The sequence below is a fragment of the Vidua macroura genome, chromosome Z (genome assembly GCF_024509145.1).
Source record: "Vidua macroura isolate BioBank_ID:100142 chromosome Z, ASM2450914v1, whole genome shotgun sequence".
In the NCBI taxonomy this organism is placed as follows: domain Eukaryota; kingdom Metazoa; phylum Chordata; class Aves; order Passeriformes; family Viduidae; genus Vidua; species Vidua macroura.
Window position 1 is genome coordinate 57399402 of NC_071611.1, and position 18938 is coordinate 57418339.

Genomic DNA, 18938 nt, shown 5'->3' on the forward strand with positions numbered 1-18938 from the left:
TAAAACAAAAATTAAATACAAGATTTGCGCAGTCTGCCCATGAGGCATCCATATTTCCACCTACATTTAGGAATTTTTTCCCCTTTTAGGAAATTACTTTGTTGACTTACTTCAAAGGAGTGGGATTCAAGGTGTTTTAAGGTAGTTCTCTGAAAATGTAACACAGACACAGAACTCAGCTGAAGAGTTTCTGCCTAAAAACAGCTCATCAGCTTCCAAAGACTTTTTTTATATTCCAAAATTTACTGAATCCATATGCAAACATTAACCATAGAGAGATTATTGATCCCTTTTAGGGGTGTGTATTTTATACATAAGTTAACTGCCCACTCATAACAAATATATTGAGCCCAACTCTTACATATCATGACAGTCTAGTAGGAAAAATATGCAGAGCTGATTAATTTCTATGTAAAAATAAGCAATAATTTATAGAAAGCATTTTGAGAGAGGTTAAACTGTAAATTTGTTTTCATTAAAAACTTCAATATCATCAAAGCTGATATGTGAGAATAAATAAAGGTCACTTGCAGGGAGACTGAAAATTATATTCTGATACTGGTGAAAGAGAAGATCCATGAAGGTACAGAGTCTCAGACATCAATAGCATTGGCCTTCAGAATGTGCAAAGCCCTTCAGATGTCAAGTCAAAAGCAAATGAGAGCAGATGGAGGCCAAAGATATTGGAAAGAGGAATTTCAAAGGAAGATAAGGGAGTGTCAGTTCATCAGTAGGAAAGATCAGGTAGATAGTAAATATGAGACAAGGACCTCTGAGCAGAAGGAATAAGAACATGGAAACTGCAATTTTATTTTTCTTTAACACTTTTTTTACATTTTGATACATTATAAAGTAGTAGTTCTTCCATATGTTTTCCTGCTGCTGTATCCCAAATATCCCTTCAGTTGCTCTTTTCACACTTTAGCAATGGAACCGATTTTGTCAGAAAGCATCTCTGTCTTAATACGATAAATAAAAATGGAACCCTCAGGTTAAGTTTTCACTTTTCACCTTGTACTTTCACAGATTACTATCTGTAATGGCTTCCTTCTCAAGATGAAATGAAAAAAAATATAAAATATCTTATAACCTAGTTTTTAATAATCTGAAAATGAAATAAACCATAAACAGTTTTAACACAATTAAACAATAATGCATTTCTAAATAAAAGAGTTTCCCTAAAATTTCAACTCCATGTATTGTATTCAAACATTCCTCAGCCACATGTTTAGTGAAAAAAATTGATGTATTTTGCTACTAGTTCTGTCATTCCCCCCTTCTTTCTAATAAGAAGGAACAATGTTTTTTGACTTAATTAGGGCTTCAATGTCTTTACTAAGGAGAACACACAGAATAGGACTTGGCAATATTTGTGAATATTTATTTCCAAGGCTTATACAAATTCCAAAAAAAGAATTTAGATAGGTGATGTGGGGCTTGATGCAGAAGCGTTTGAAATCAGCAGAAATATTATAAGAGGTCTGCTAGTTTTGGAAAAGGTGTCTCATGAGTGATAACTGGGAAAACAATATGGGGCTGAATGTAAAAGCTCTAATTGTATTCTCCTCATTATAGCCAAATCCTTTCATGTCCTAGAATATTCCAGGCATTGAGGGTTTCTGTATAATGCTTGTATTGCATAGTGAAACACTATTACAGTTCCACTGCTATCATCAGAATTCATCTCCTTGTCCTAGCATTAGCTTGTTGGAGCTGTTTTGACTTTAGAGATGCTAGGCAGCTCTCCGCATGTGTTGGTTTTCTAAGTCTGCTTTCCTTATCTTATGTCTCTCTGCAGAAGCTATCAATCTCTATCAGATCCAAGACACTGTGCAGAAAGCTTTTAATTTCTCTGTTCCCTGCCATGCAAAAAAAGGAAAAGTGGCAAAAAGAAAAATGTTACACTGAATCAGAAATTAATTTTCATTCCAGTATTAAAATTCTCCAGACATGTCTGGGGGGTAGAGATGTATGTGAGTATGTGTGCATTTATATGTGTAAGGTACTGAATAGCAAAGATAAATAACATAAATAACTCTGCTTCTGCTCTGAAAGCATTATTTTACTCATTCCCAAATATTGCATGGTATTTCTTTTTGAGAATAAGCTACATCTATTTCAAAGCAAGGACTGACCTCTCTTCTGAATATAAATTACTTTGGGCAATGCTAAAATAATTTGTGGAAACTTTAATGACGTAACCTGAGTTCTGTAGTAACTATATTTCTGGACTGAGCTTTCATAATTTTAAACAGAAAAACCTATTGTAAGATAGTGGTGGGCTGATTTTTCTTTTTTATGCAACAGAAATATCCCTCCTAAAGGATTTTAAATGGATGAAGAGCAGGTGTTTTGATTTGATGGTAAATTGGTAAGCTGATTACCTTCAAAATTAACACAAGCTATAACCAGAAATCATCCCCCTTCAAAAGATCAAGAGTATGGAACAACAACAAAGCATTCTTAATGCTGAAATATCATAATTTCAAGTTACATGAATATACAAGTTAGTCAATCTGTGCTCATATATATATATATATATATATATATATATAGTTATTGCTTAATACAGCATTTATGAATTCTGTCTTCTCAGTAACTTCTTAGACCTCAATTAGAGACAGTAATGGAGATTAAAAATAATGCTGGTAGGTTGATGTTTTTGTGTCCTTCTTTGTTTGAGGAGACAAATTAAGTTTCCTGTGTGCTCGAGAATTCTGATCAAAGTCTGTTAAGAACTCAGATTAAAAATTTAAAATTATGACTTGACACATAGACCACTTCCCTCTACTTTCCCCTGCCCTAGTTATTACTTTCTAGCTATTGACACAGGCTTTGTTTATTAATTCATCATTTGAAGTGGATTCCTCAATCAAAACCACACCCTCTTGTCTGCTCCAAAGAACCATGAGACACCAAGTCATAGGCAAAAGCATATGCTTTGTAACAAAATTGCCATTTTGAAACACCAATTCCATCAACTTTTAATGTGGGAATGTGAGTACATTTTCTGTTTTATTCATATAAATGTCAAATTCTATGCTGAAAAATCCCCTCAATATATGTAGTTTCTCTTAATTCTATGAAAATTTTAAGGACAACCAAAGAAATCATAGCCAGTCCATTCTTTAAGAACTGTATGTGTCCTGTCTCAAACTGAGGCAGTATATTATATAATCAATATAAGCAAAATGGAAAGAAGATTAGCACAAATATAGTGATTTTTTTTTTTTTTTGCAAAGTGTGGTTTGACACATGCAATTAAGTAATCAAGACAAAGAATTCCTGAACTAAACATGCTTACAGTATACAAAATTAAGATGAGGTTAGTTTTAATAAATTAAGTGTATTAATAAATTAAGTGGTATTAAGTCAACTATGGATAATCTGCCCCTGCTGTGTTAAGCCAGGATACCTATGCTGTTTTGAACCATGTGTGTAAACAGAAAGTTGTGTTTCAGCACACACCATGTTTTTACATACCAAAAATGCATGTTTTCACATTTCATATAAGCAAAAGATTCATTTTATAAAGTGAATAGATTTAGCCTTAATAAAAGAGGCAGGGTGTTATCACGATCTTAAAGTAATTACTATTTTATAAGGATACAGTACAAATATCTTTTCAGTACTCCACTCAATATGTCAGTCCTTTGTCAGCTGTAAAATTCTCTCTTAAATAGATAAATATTCTCAGGTCTATGATGGGGATATTAATGAAAAAAAGTATTTTCCACTGCCGTGACCAAGCAGGTCTGGGTGATGGCATGTATCTTAGGAATTCCCTAGCTCCTGTTTCTTTAAATATCCACAAACTTTGTGGGTTTTTTTTCCAGTTTTGTCTCCTCCCACCTTGAATACCATGGCCTGTTTTTTGCCTTGCTGCTTCTTAAGGAGAAATCAGAGACCTTTATGATTAAAAATTTAATTATTTCCTGAACTTTATCTCAATTTGCATTCAGCTGGCATTCTCTCCTACTGTTCCATTAGGCAGCATGCCAGCTATGACACTGATGAAATGTGATTATTCTCATGCTCTAGAATACCAACCAACCAACTATCACTGAAAATGCAGAAACAAAAAATCAGTTGGAGAAAAAAATCAAACCATATATATTTGAAAGATAAAATCTTGGAAGCTGCTTTGCTTCCTCTGAGTAGAATCCCTACTATTTTTTATAAATGCTGCAGTACATTTCTGCATGAAAATATGTGCATTTAAATTCTTTCATAGGAAAGGACCCTAAAAGAGCAGAATTAAATGTATTTGAAATGTGCCGTCAGATATTCAGGCGGTATAGATGGTGTCGCTCCACTCATTTCTTGCACTTAGTAGTCTCTCAAAATGGTAAGGAAAAGGACAAGAAATGAAATATTACTAAACTAAAACTTTTGAATTGAGAGTCAATTAAATGCCAGCTTCAACAACTAATCACTTGAAGCAGTAGTGCTGCTTCTCTCTGGTCTTGAGAAGGAGGTTGTGTGAAAATTTACCTTTCTGAAATGCAAAGTGACACTATGGTAGCAAAATCAGAAAATCAACATATTTAGGACATAGCAGCAGCTTGTGCTTTGGGACATATGTTATGATACACCCCAACCACTAGATTCAGTTTTTTTCAGATCTCACATCTTTGTGAGATCTTATCACATACTCTTAGGTTGAGTATGCTTTACTTAATGGCCACTGTAGTTCAGATGAAAATGTCATTCTATTGAAGTTGGAACACATTTCATCTTGCAGGTGAAAAAAGAAAAATTTCTGTTCTTAACATTCCTCCTCTTTATGTGTATTATTTATAAGTATTTTTAATAAAGTTCTTTGTTGTTTTTGTTGCCGGTTTTTTGGTTTGGTTGGATGGTTGATTTTGGGGTGTATTTTTTTTTTAAAAAAGAGATTGCACCATTTGAGAATGCAATGAAAATGTGTATCTGATGAAATACAAACCTAATCCCATAGTAAACACCATGCAGCTGGTGCTCACTTGTGTCCCTTGATGTTATATGGTGCTCTTCAGCAATTCAGAAAGTATTTAAAGTCTGATAGAAAACTTTGACCTCTTTTCTGCTCCGTGCTATTCTGTGCAGAGTATGTCATGCTTTCCTTGACTGTCAGGCAGGTTTCAGGGCATCAGCCATTTTTGTGTCCTTTTCTGAATGTCATTAGCAAGAAAAAGTAAATAAGTCTGAGCTACTATGTCATGAATGCTGTACATGGATGTTTCTATAGGCAATTCAAATCGCTCTGTTGAATGGATATCACAACCAAACACTTTGAAAAAGGCTATAAACAAAACAGTATATAAAAAAAGAGACACTTTGGACTCTGGTAGATCTCTGTGTATGAACTCTCCACACTCATATATCTAATTCCCAAATATTCTTTTTAAAGACTATAAAGTGTATAAAGATTTTCTTACAAAATATATATTTGATGAATCTGTCAGATGAATGCATATCATATAAAAATATATGTGAATTTAACAGTAAGGGAGCTTGAGCCATTTCCACTTCCCTCACTAGCTATTTCTCCTCCATCCCTTTTGGCAGCTGTTTACATTAGGAGAGATATAATCTGGTCAGGGAATGTATTCACAGAATCAACTTAGTTGATTCACATTCAACAGCCCTGTGCTTGTTTGAGGAAAATTACACTTCCGCTCCATTCCAGGAGAGAAATTGTCTTCCCAGCTGGAAGTCTGAAGGAAAACACTGTTTAGATGAAACTTGCATAAAGTGATAGTATCTAAGATTTTGGTTCATTGTCAAAAGGGAGATGTAGTAAATAGGGTTCCATGGGAGTTTGCCATGAACTGAAGACTGACATATAAATATATGCTCCAATAAAGTACATATCTCAATGCAAATATAAAGCATATTTTTACTCTCCTTAGCAATAATCCACAGAATATATAGTCCATCTACTTTTTTTGCAGATTCTATCAAACCATTAAGGTTCAAAACCAGAACCATAGAGAAGGTTTACTATTCAAAATAATTTGAGAAATCAATCTAATTTATGCAGAAGAGAAATAAGAACAGGAGCAAATTTCTAAAGTTAGCTCAGATAATCTGCAACACGAATAGAAATGTAGTGCAGGAAACTTGCAGTTTATCATGAATAACAAATAGAACATGACTCAGACCTGTCATGTTGTTAAAAAAATTTGTAAGAGCTGAAGATTTTTGTCTTGGTATTTCTGCTTTTTCCTGATAACTGCAGTTCAATAAAGATTTTATATTAGCCAACTGGCTCCAGAGAACATCCATGGAATAAGAGAATACCTGAAAAAAAGTTGAAGAAGCCTGATTTGTCTCCAAAGACTAAATAGAAACTTCAGAGATGAATGGTGTATAATGTGCTTCATGACCACTGAGATTAAGACAAGAAAAAACAAAGTAAAATTACAGAAAGAAAGATTTTGATGGGGTAGTCACCATTCACGTCGTAAAGGGTTTTACACTAAAATACTTGGTTGAAGCAAGTATTTGAATATGGCCCACCAAAGCTTTTGGAAACTACTTAGCCAGAGTTGCAACAGACCTCATTCATCCTCCATTGGACTTTCTGAGGTTCCCGTCTCTCTTATTTTCCTGTATTCTATGACAAGATTTCTTTTATTCTCCATGACATGTAAGAAATATATGGTTGCAAAACACCTCAAGAAAACCCAGAAGAATTATTCAGTATATTGGAAGGTACAGAAAAAGACCATGAATTGTTTATCATTGAGTGGTAATGTTTTTGTTAATTAATTCCTTAAGTGTGTAAAAATATGAACAGCCTTTTGAGACAATAAAACAATATTGGGCAGACTTCAATATAAAAAAAAAAAAATAATGATTCAAGAATTTTCCTATTCTGCAGAGATCATAAAATATACTTTTCATTCATTACATAAATTAAAATTGACCCCTTGTGGCCAGCATAGAACTCAGCCTTTTGTCTTACATAAAAAAGAGAGAAAATTACTTGCAAATTAATGATGTCTTTTCTGTGGGATGAATCTCAACTAAGTTAATAACAAGCACAAAACCTGAAAACCTTTTTTTCTGAAACTGGTGTTTCTGAGGGAAAAGATATACAAAATCCAGATATCTGTTTTCAGAACATATCTTGTTCTTTGATCCATGTCTATTTTAAGCAATTTTTTGCATACAGAAAAAAAATATTAGGCCTGTGTTTTTAACTTTTTAGAATGACAAGTATTTTATCAGGGCCTGAAGTACAAAAAAAAAAAAAAAAAAAAAAAAAAAAAAAAAAAAAAAAAAAGATTAAGATTTCCATTTAATGGACTGTAGATGCTGTTTTTTCAAAATCCAAGTGCATTCTTTTCTAAGTATATCCAGCATCTTTTATATTACAGTTGTGGATTCTGCCAAAATAATCTAAATGTACTTTCTGTCTGAAGAGTCAGACAGTATCTTCATCTGGCCTTCTGCAACACTGGCTTAATTAATTTTTGCTCTCATAAGAAATTGGTGTGTTAATGTACAACACCACTTCATTCAGCTAAACATGAAAAAGCACTAATCTTGACCCAGTGAAGGTAACGGGAAGTTCCACACTGGCTTTGCTGACTCAGGAACTGCTACGGGATCATGTGACAATGAGCATAACTGCTTCTTGAAATAAGCTGAAGACTAATTCTAATTCCGTTGTTAAAATATTAACTTAAGGCAACAGTTTAGAGAAGATTGCAGAACTGAATTCAGTGCCGTGCCCTCCAGGGTTCAACAGAGTGCCTCAAAATGGCAGCATCCTGCACTACATCAACAGACCTAAAACATAAGCACTTTTTAAACTGTCATTGTCTTGGTTTGAAAATATGTGTGTCTGCTAATGAAGGAAGGAACCTCCCTTGAAATGAAAAATGTAAATCCCCTCCCTCCAAATTATTATAATTTTGAAATTAAGGGGGCTCTCAGACAAAGATATGGGAGTAGGAATAACAGTTGTCTATTAGGAAAAATAAAAAAGCAGTAATACAAATTATACTTGCAAAGTCAGAATATGACATGATACCCTGTGGGTCAGGGTGTTGGTAGCAGTCCGACTGGATGGTGGCTGCAGTCCTCCTGCAGTGACAGGTGTGGTTCTGTTGAAGCATTGATCCTGTAGAAGGGTAGAGTTTTCCTCTGAAGGTCCAGTAGTGGTGTAGATGGGCCTGGTCCTCCTCTGGGAATACAGTGGAAAAGAAAGCTGCCTTTCTGGGAATCCAGTGGGAAAAAGCTGCCTGTGGTGTTCCAAAAGTCAGATTATATCCAGGTAGGAATGTTTGGCTCCTCCCTCTGGGCAGAGCATCACACAATAGGATGATGTAATTTTATTAATCATGCAGTGAGAGTCAATGGCCCATTAACAGAAGACATTTCCCCAGAGGAAGTATTGGTTGTGGAAAAGATAAAGAAAACTGCCCCACCTGGTTTTAACAGGTGGCCCAATTAACATAAGATAACTGCCCTACCTCTAACAGATGAAATAGAATACACACCACCAGCCACATCTTGCATTTGCAATATAAGACAGTAATTTTGTATTAGTGAAGTGGAATTATACTGAACTAAAAGTACATATATATATGTGTATATATATATATATATATATATATGAGGATTAGGGCATTAGACATGAGATTTTTCAAGTATGACAGTGGGAGAAAAAAATGCAAGTGAGCATTCATATTGTAGTTCATACTGATGGACATCACCAGATACTTGAACTGGCTTAAGTAAACAGCAATCTGAGTGGTTGCATCATGTTTACTTGAAGGATTTTATTTCCTAAAAGTTGATTTTGTAGCTGAAATTTTCAGGTTTTCCTGCATTTGGCTGCATGAACTTCATTACATATTGGATGTCTGGTTCCTTTCTTGACTTGAACACAAGGCTCTTCTTTTACTATTTTTTAAATATGTCAATTGTTAAAGGAATTTTTAGCCTCTTTAGATCTCATCAAGATCTAAAAAGAAGATATGTGGATTTCTTGAGAGCTACAAACAGTAATCCTATGGGATGTAGATTTATGGATTAGTATGAAATTACTTAGATTTATGGATTAGTATGAAATTTCACCTGGCTGTTGAAGGGAAAGACAGTTTATAAAATATTGTGATCCCCTTCTGATGTATGTTGCTTGTATAACTGCTTATTTTACCTAAGTATAATTTAGTAAGAATAGGTGGTTTTGCATCATAAAGGAAAAACTGAAAACATTTTTATCTTATTTCATTTTGTACTACAAGTCAATTGCAAAGAGAATTTGCCTGGTATTAGATTTCATGTAAGAACTGAGATTTTATGCTAAGTTATACATCTGTGAAAATAGGTTTGCTGGTAAAAGTCAAACAGCCTTGAAGATACATAGCATCAAAGAATCACTGAAGCACAGAATGGTTTGGTTTGGAAGGGACCTTAAAGATCATTTGGTTCCAGCCCCCTGCTGTTCACTAGATCAAGTTGCTCATGGTCTGATCCAACCTGGCCTTGAGCCCTTCCAGAGCTGGGGCATCCACAGCTTCTCTGGACAAACTGTGCCTGCACCTCACCCCTCTCTGAGTAAGGAATTTCCCACTAACATCTAATCTAAACCTGTCTTCTTTCAGTTTACCATTGCCTCTTGTCCTGCCTGTATAAAAACTCCCTCTCCTTACCTTTTACAAGACCCCTTCAGGCACTGGAAAGATGCAGTGAAGATCCCTGGAGCCTTTTTTTCTCCAGGTTCAAGGGCTCCCAGGTCCACACCCTTCTTGTGCTGAGTTGACACAGATTTCAATTATTGAGAGAATAAGAGAGATTTTAGAAAAAGATACCTCATTGTATATTAAGAAGAAGTTTCTATGCTGTAAAATACTACAGTATCTGAAGTTGACTCCCTGAGTTGCCACTCATTATTGTTGAAACTGTGGAGTTGTGGGTAACTGTAGGTATTTACCTCTTGGTGTAAGAAGAAGCCAAACTTAAAACAGCTAAAAATATCTGTCAGATCCTTAGTTCTTGTGACAGATATTGGCTCTGTAAGAGAGAATAAATCTGAAAAACAATACAGTATTTTATACCATGGACATATATATATATATATGTATGTGTGTGTGTGTGTATATATATATATATATATATATATATATATATATATATATATATACACATATATATATATATGTATATATATGTTACATCGTCGGGTCAGTTAGGGGTCCTAATAATGTTAGTTAGCCGGTTCTATGTACCCCCATTTTTCCCGCACAATGGTTCACTCCGAGTCACTCACCATTGGAGTTTTCCCATGTCAGTCTTGTAACCACCCCCTGTTCATTCCTGAGGGTTCTGTGTCAGTTACCCCATCCCCGTATTCCTATTAGTCCTGGAACCCTGTATCCACCCGTTATGTTCCCATTGGCTGCCGTGGTCCATGTCACTCCCCCGTTGACTGTCCCCATTGGGCGAGGGGGCTTCCACCCCTATTTGCCCGCCCCCTATATAATCTCATTCTTCCTTTGTCTTGCCGCCATCTTGACCATGCGGGTGTGGGAGGGGCCCCTACACTGCCGTGGGAGACAACACAAGTGTAAGGGGATCTGTTCATCAAATGTTGTACCCTCCCTCGTTCATGCCAATCAGCAATTGGTCTACTCCCCTGCTCTGGAAAGTTCTTGGTTCCTGTTACCTCCATTGGTTCCCTCTGTAAAACCACTCCTTCCCCCTTCCCTCATTGGTTCTGTGTATGTCATCTCATCCCTGCTCCTCCCCTTAGCCCTTTCCCGATTGGACTGTTTGTACCCTAACCACGCTCACTCCTCTCCAGTTATATACCCAGCCCCACCTTCCCTCAGGGCTCTTGGAGCCTGCTCCCTTCCTGAGTGGTTGTCTCCCTGCACCTTTCTCACTTCCCTCATCCTCTGCCTCACTCTTAATAAACCCTTGAGGATTAAAGCAGCCTGAGCGTCCTCTTGTCTCTTTGGTGGAGCTATCCGTATCCATCTGGGCACCTGTGGATTAGCCAGTTGTGGGCCACCCTGCTGGACCAGATCTGCAGGTGCTAGGTGTGGACGCCACCCTCTACTACAGCAGCCACACGGGAATAAATCTCTCCAGCCATGCAGGACATAGTGTGCCTCCCTTGCCCCTTTATCTCCTCTCAGTGTTGGTTACAGAACGTGGCAGCCCACGTGGAGGCTAACCCCAGAGCTCCGCAAATATGCTGCAAGCCCCGGTCTGGCCAAAAGAGGCAGTGCCACTAGCCGGGCTCCCGAGCCACCCGGACCGGGGTGAGAAGAATGCAATGCCACATATATATATATATATATATATATATATATATATATATAATGTGATATATTTTTGACCTTGAACCAGTAAATAGCTTTGGGCGTGAAGGATTTTGAACAGAGCTAAAGAAAAGGTGAATCATCCATAAGGAAAAGAGTAATAGAAGCATGGTAATGGTATAATAAGTGTAAATAACAGGCCAGGTTGGATTTTATACTGATTTATGTGTTTTTGTCTAAGCATAACATGCCTATGAAATGTAATCAGCTCGTAAGAGTTTTGTTTCTTTTTATACTGATTAGAGTAGCAGTCTAACTAGAGCTTCATCCAAAGGCCAGCAACATCATGGGGGAACTCATCCCCCAGCCTGAGCAAGGTTTGCTACGTGAGGCTCAACATTAGCTCATACAGTGAAAGAGACTTAAAGAAATGCCACACAGACTCAAGCTTTCCCTGTCTGGTGATGCAGAGCCACACTTTAGCTGAGTATGCTCTCCTTTTCCATTCAGGAGGCTGATTTGGGCATAAGGTGTGCCTTATGAATGAATTATGTTTCCTTTTTCTGTACAAAGCCATTTATTTCCAGTTTCATTAGCATCATATGGATAAGCATATATTTAATTATTGTATAGAACAGAATATGTAGAGCCCACAGGGACATTACCATGGATAAGCAAGCTTCAACGATATTTAAAACTAAGGGCAAGAAGTTTTTCTTTGTAGGCAGGGAAAGAAAGAAAAGAAAACAAAAATTGATATTGTTTTGTTTTCTTCTGCTGGATACACTGTAGCTTTATATATTTTTATTTATACACTTTGTATTCTAGATGTATTATTTATGAGTAATATCTTATTAATATATTTTTATATATTCCATCTTTCACTGTGAAAAAATAATTTGCAACATTATTAAAAATAACATATTTCATTGATTTCAGTGAAGTTATTAACAATACAATTAAGCAGGAAATGTGATTCAAGATTTCTTCTATAGAAGGATTAGCATAAAGTGCAAAAAATATTTCAGTATTATGTAATTAATTAGCTGATAATACAACTAAATGATGTAACCACTATTAGGCCATGAAGAAGTGCAGTTGTAATTAATAAAGGTTCATTCCAAGCTTTGGTCTAAAGAGACATGCCCTGAGAAATTGCTTCAGTGACAAAAAGAGAAAAGGTAGGAGATTGGCACTGATATATAGTGTTCATCATCCACAGATGAACTTTTGAATCAGATTTCACAGTGAACTCAAATCAATAGAAGTAATGGCTGATGGGTATGAAATCTCTTAGGCAATTTTTTAGTTACAAGTTGGCAATCTTTTTATCAAAATCACGGACAGAGCAAAGCCTAGTGCTAAATTACCCCAGGACCAGTTGCCTCAGGTGGAAAAAGAACATGCAAATTGATTTTGTGATTCAATTATACTCAAAGCCTTACATACAAAAATATGATGAAATAATTTCTTCATTTTTTAGAGGAAAATGTTGGAGCATGAAAAATTATAATAAGTAATCTTTAAGCTATACAAACCAAGTGTGTAGGAGAGATTAATTGCTTTTAGCATACTCTTTAGTGAAGCATAGACATATTTCTACTTCATATGTTTGTATGTATGTATGGAAAATTGTCTTGACAGTGTTCTGGCTGAGATCTCAAATCTACCCATAATCATTTTACTCACTATGACAATGAAAAAGCAGATCATTGCCATGTGCCCTTCCAAAGCTTTGTCTACTCTGTGTGCATATTCAAAAAGAATAATAAAAAAAAAAAGACAGGAAAAACTATTAGTCCTGTTTTGATGTCATAACACTTTTCAGTACACCAACATGGATTTTAGAGTAGTTATTTCTGAAAAAGTTATCACGTAAAAGAGAAACCAAGCATCAATGAGAAAAGAGAAATCCCGAATATAATGAAGCTATAATTTTTTACTTGTTAGAAAAAAAATTTATATGTAAAATAAATTTACCATAATTTACTGTTAACTGTATGTAAATAAATAATTATAAATATAGGTCTAGATGTTCATCTACTCATGGCTATGACTTTCATAATAGGATGCTTTATTAAAATGTTTTTTAATTAGAGTTATGAATCTTGAGGTAAGATATGTTTATTTCATTTGAAATGTGCTACTGTCTCTAGTTGTTTTGTGGTTGATGAACAGGTATAACAGGCTTTCCTGAAATACCTTTTTTTAAGTATTTATTTTTGCTTTGATTTTTAAATTGGTCAAATTCCAATAAATTAGGAATATTGAATTAATTTTATAACAAATATTCTGAGAACAGGTCAGAAAAACAGTGCAACAAATTGTAAATTGGCTTATCCAACTCCACATGTGGTCAATTGGATATTTTGTGGTGTGCACTGCAATATTACCACAATTGCAATTTACAATTACAATTACAACAATATTATTTAAATTGTTTTTGAAAACAAGACTGTGATTTGTACAGTTAAAAGGAATTTGGTACCAGTAACCTTCTTCCAAAACTTATTTGAAAGAATGACAGTGCTAAATGTAGTGGTCTTTACTTCATGAATCTCCATATAGTTTGAGTTGTTGAAGTTTTTATGACTTTTTGAAGGACACATTTCCTATAATTGATTCATGGTTGATGTTAAATATGGTTTTATACATTTGCATAATCTTCATGCAGTTAGAGTTTCAAAAAGAGCAAAATAATTAAAAAATTAAAAGCTTATCCCCCTTTTGCAATTACACACCCCAAATATCTGCATGAAGATGATGGTAATGAAGGATAGGGACTTTGCAGTTTGAGGCAGGCTCCCCATGGTATTCCTTTGAACTGCTGAGACATAGACACTTACTCTTTCTTGTTTATTCCAGTCTTCACAAACCTTGCCACTCAGTGTAACCATATGTTCAAAGCAAAACATAAAATGATGTAGTTTTAAAGGACTCATTAATTTCCTTTGTACTCAAAAGCGGCTCCATTAAAAAATATAATACGCAAATTCTGAACTCAAACATGTTCCAATTTTACTTCTGTTTACTTCAAAGGGTCCTGAAAAAAGTATGCTGGAGAATTGAATTCTTGTGTTGAAAAATTAATCTATTACTTACACTGACCTTTTTTTAATTCTCTCTAGTTTATGAAATTTTAAGGTTTTTATATTTGTAAGACAAGTCCATGCTTAAATGTCTTTTAGAATACTGCCCCTTAAAAGATTAAAAAGCAAGCCATGCTATGCTTTTTGAAACCAGATAATCTAGAAACTGTAATTGTCTTGACTGTGTCTGTTGAGGCCAAGATTGCCGAATTATTATGTTGTATATGCAAAACGCATATATTTTTGAGCTGATGTTGCTCATATAATTAACATTAGCTGAGAGATTAAGACCGCTATATTTGCCTTTACAAATAAAAGAGTGGTATCAATTATTTTTGTTGTTATTTTGAAAAAGTAATAGCTTGCTCTGTGTTCCACAAACGTTATAAATGTCTGTAGGCTACAAATAACACTGCAAGTGTTAATGCTTCTCTGCAATACTTGGTTTGTCAGACTGATCCAAGACGGTTGCACCACGTGCTCACCCTTCTGTGAAGGGAAGACAAAAGCAGCTACAAGATTGCTAGGCAGGTTGCAGCATAGCTAATTCTACAACCAGAAGTTCTGTATCCAGAGAAAACTGCAATAACAGTGTTCAAATAGACGGTCATTTCTAAGAAAATAACATAAAAGAAAATAACACAAAATCCCACCCTAGTAATTTTGATGTGGTTGATGTTCTACTGGGTAACATAAGTGTAAAGCAGGTACTGCTAGAAATTTAAACTCATGTATGTTAGCCTGTGGAACATGCCACCAAGGCCCCAAAACAGTGCCTTCCCTTAGCCCATCCTGAAAATGTTTTGAATCTTCACAGACATGCACGCCAGAATTTACTGGAAGTCAATATTGGTACACATCTTTTCTGCTTATCTGAAAGGACATCTAAATATTTAAATTCTTGGAGCATTACATGGTGTAATTTTCATGTATTGCATTGCCCTATAACTATTATACAATTAGATTTAATTAGAGTGAGTGTGGTTTATACTATCTGATTATAATAATATTCTGCTATTTAGTGTATATAATTATTACTGTTAATGGCAAACTATAATTATTCTTCTTCTTGGACTAATTTCTAAGATGGAATTTTGAAAGTCTCTTGTAAAAATTCATCAAATTAATTTTTCCAATAAGTTGTTTTGATTTTTCTAAAGTTGATCTGATTTTTTTGACTGCTCTAAATAATTTCTGGAGAGTCATTAACTTTCTCTTGTGTAGCAATCTCTACTGAAACCAAAGGAAGGAAAAGCAGTGTTCCAAGAAGAATGAAAAATAATAAAATAATGGTGTGTTACATCTGCTGGGCTGTGACAGATGATACAGTACACAAGAAATAGTACTTCCAAACCTATGATCTAAGAACTGGAAGAACAAAGTTTTATATTTCACTTGAAATATCTGCTTTTACAAAGAAATTATCTTTGTGGATATGTAAAATCTTTAATACCATACATTTTTAATAAATATATACAGTTAGCTCAGTGGTGTCACAGCATAAAATGAGGCATGGGAGGCTGCTATACAAATAAGCATATATCAAATATTTTTCTAGTTTCCACAGATTTTTTTACAGTGTGATATTTTCTTATTATGATATTTAGAATTTAAAGTATACTATACAAACTGTAGTGAAGTCCTGCAGTGAAGGAAAATGCACATTTTGGGTGTCCATTAAGCTTTCAAATAACAGATGATCTTAACCAGAGCTCCAGATTACTTAACATAAATAATTATACAACAAATATAATAAAATTTAATTTTAGCAACTTTAATATAAAGAAACCTCAAAACATTAGAGATTAGCCAGTTGTCCTTCAGATAGAAGGCAGTAATTGAAAGACCTTCTTAGTCATCTGGGCATTTAACCTGAGAAAAAGCTGTGTGGTCCCAAGCCTCATTAGCCCATAGATCTCATGTTAAGGAAGACAGTCACTTCATGCCTTCCTGTGAATGCAGCTGAGGGTGAGTTTTCAGCTGACAGTGGCACTGCATGGGATAACCTAAATTAAGTAATTTAAGTAATTAAGTACTGGACCTGGAAAAAAGAAAAAAAAAAAGGGAAATCACAAAATATAGGGTGACATGAATGGAAATGTCCCTGTGGGTTTTGCTTCTTGTAGCATCTATTTGACATCAATTGTTAAATGTATAGAATTGAGAGTGCCTTAAACACCAGCCATTGGCAAAAAGAGCAAAAGGCATGAGTATAGTTAACTCTGCTCCAGTCTTTTTGATATTTTTCAAAATGTCAACTTCTGCATCCAGTCCTTATTCTCACATATACCTGTCTACACCTTTTGGCACCTAAAGCCATTGTCAAAGACAAAATGAATTATGGTAAATGCATTAAATGGACTGTTGGTCTGAACTAATAATGGTCTCTTTAGGCTGGGTGCAGAGGGAAGTTAAAAATTTGCTAAAAAAATTGTACTTATATGTTCTAAAACATTTAGGGGAAAAAGCTCCAGTTCTAGTTCTAGTTTGGAAGCATCTATTTTGTTCGTAATCTGGTCCTTCAGGAACAAACCTGCTTTTTGTTTTCTGAAACCCTGAATGACCTGAAAGCTGCAGATCATCTTTTCTTCAGGATTCATAACTTTGCTAATGGATGCTGCCTCAGATTGAATTTACAATCACGGCTTACATAATATATTTTTATTTTTGTTTCTGTCAGGAAGAACGACAATGCATTATTTTTCTCGGCCCCAGTCAGCTCCCGAGTGCCCGGCTTGGGCGCCTCTGCTTCTCATCGGGGCCGGTGCTTGTTGTGATTCCCGGGCGCTTCTGCTGCCGCACACCGGGGTGGGCTGGCTACGCTTTGCCATCGGCTCAAGGGGGCGAAATAAAGAGGTGAGGGAATTATCCAAATCCGTCCGCATGGTAGCTGGAAGGCTTTAATGGCCGCGGGAGCTGCAATGGAGAAGCCGCAGACCGCTCCCAACTCTGCGTGGAGGAAATGGCAGTGGGACCAGGAAGGCATGGGGTTTTATCAGGGGCGGGGTGAGGGGAGCAGGAGCCACCCCCGCCCAATGGGGACAGGCACTGTGGTGATGACGTGGACCATGGCACCCAACAGGGATGTGATGGGGGTGGACATGGAGCTCCGGGGTGAACGGGGTCGCAGGATCAGGGTGACAGACACAGAATTCTTGGGACGTAACAGGGAGTGGTTACAGGAGTGACAGGGGGAGGCTCCAATAGCAGACAGCCTGGAGCAAACCACCGTGAGGGGGGGGAAACACGGGGGGTGCACGGGGGTACACAGAACTTGGCTAGCTAACATAGATCAGAACCACTAATCTGAACCTAAACCCGGGATGAAACATCTCCCTGTTTTTCAAAATATAAAACAGAAGAATGGCTGTTTGATCTTCTTCGTTGCTTGTCTGGTTGCTGCTTCACTCAGCTTCTGCTCCTGGTGTTTTCTTCTGCTGCTACAACGGCTGCCCTTTGCGGATGGAGAGGACCTGTTACGATGATGCTGGGGGTGCTTCTTCCCTGGGTGTTCGGGGATAGGGGAACTGGGACAACAACTTTATTAAAACATGTGGACTGGGGACACACACAGACTGGGGTAGTTGGAAGGGTTTTTCTGAGGCTTTGGGGAAAAACATTTTTTAAAGAGATGTAGCATTCTTTTTTCTCCTTGCATCGCCTGCGGTTTGATGCAACCCCCCGATCGGTGGGGTCAACTGCTGCACCCACAGGCACTCTGATGTTGCAACTCACCACGTGCACTACTTGATAAATCACAGCTCCCCTTGAGGTGCTGTGGCCTGCCTTATTTTTTGTCTTCAAGCGAGGTAGATGCGTGTTCTTTTTTCAGTCTTTTGAGGCAGTGGGGTCTCCCTCCTCCCCCGTCCCCCCTCCCACTGTCCCTGGGGGTGCGCTCCCCCAAAATGGACATTGGATTACAAAATGTCCCTTCTGATCACAGTGGAAGCATCGGCATTTTGATGGAGACTGCCTCAGAACAGCATTCTTTGAAGGCACAGCATCCAAGGCAACCACGTGGCTTCTGGGCTTTTCAGGGATCTCGAACTGTGTTTCAGCATTCATGGATGTTGTTTCTGGGACAAACTTGTCCTGGACCTCTGATCCCTCTACATGCCTCTCAGTTGCCACCTTGACCTGATCCATGGAATCTGCAAAATGCTCAGAAACCTGCTCCTGCCCCCCACCCCCGCTTCCCTCCCTCCCGGGTCTCCTGGAACCATGGGAATGCAGAGGCGGGGGCTCTTGCTCCCCCTTCCCTCCTCTTCCCTCCCTCCCGGGTCTCTGGGAACCACGAGATTGTGGAGGCAGGGGCTCCCATTACCCCCTCTCCCCCTTCCCCCCCTCCCCCTGGATCTCCAGGGCCCATGGGAAGATGAAGGTAGGCGTCCCCACTCCTGCCTCCCCCCTCTTCCCTCCTGCCTGGATCTCCGGGACCCATGGGAAGATGGGGACAGGGTGCGGGGAACAGGATGAGGGCTGCCTTCTCCCTCAGGCAGCGGGGCGGAGACAGCAGAGCTCTCCCCAGAGGGAGAGGGCGGGGTCGATGATGCAACTGGGAGAACATGTAAAGGACTGAAGG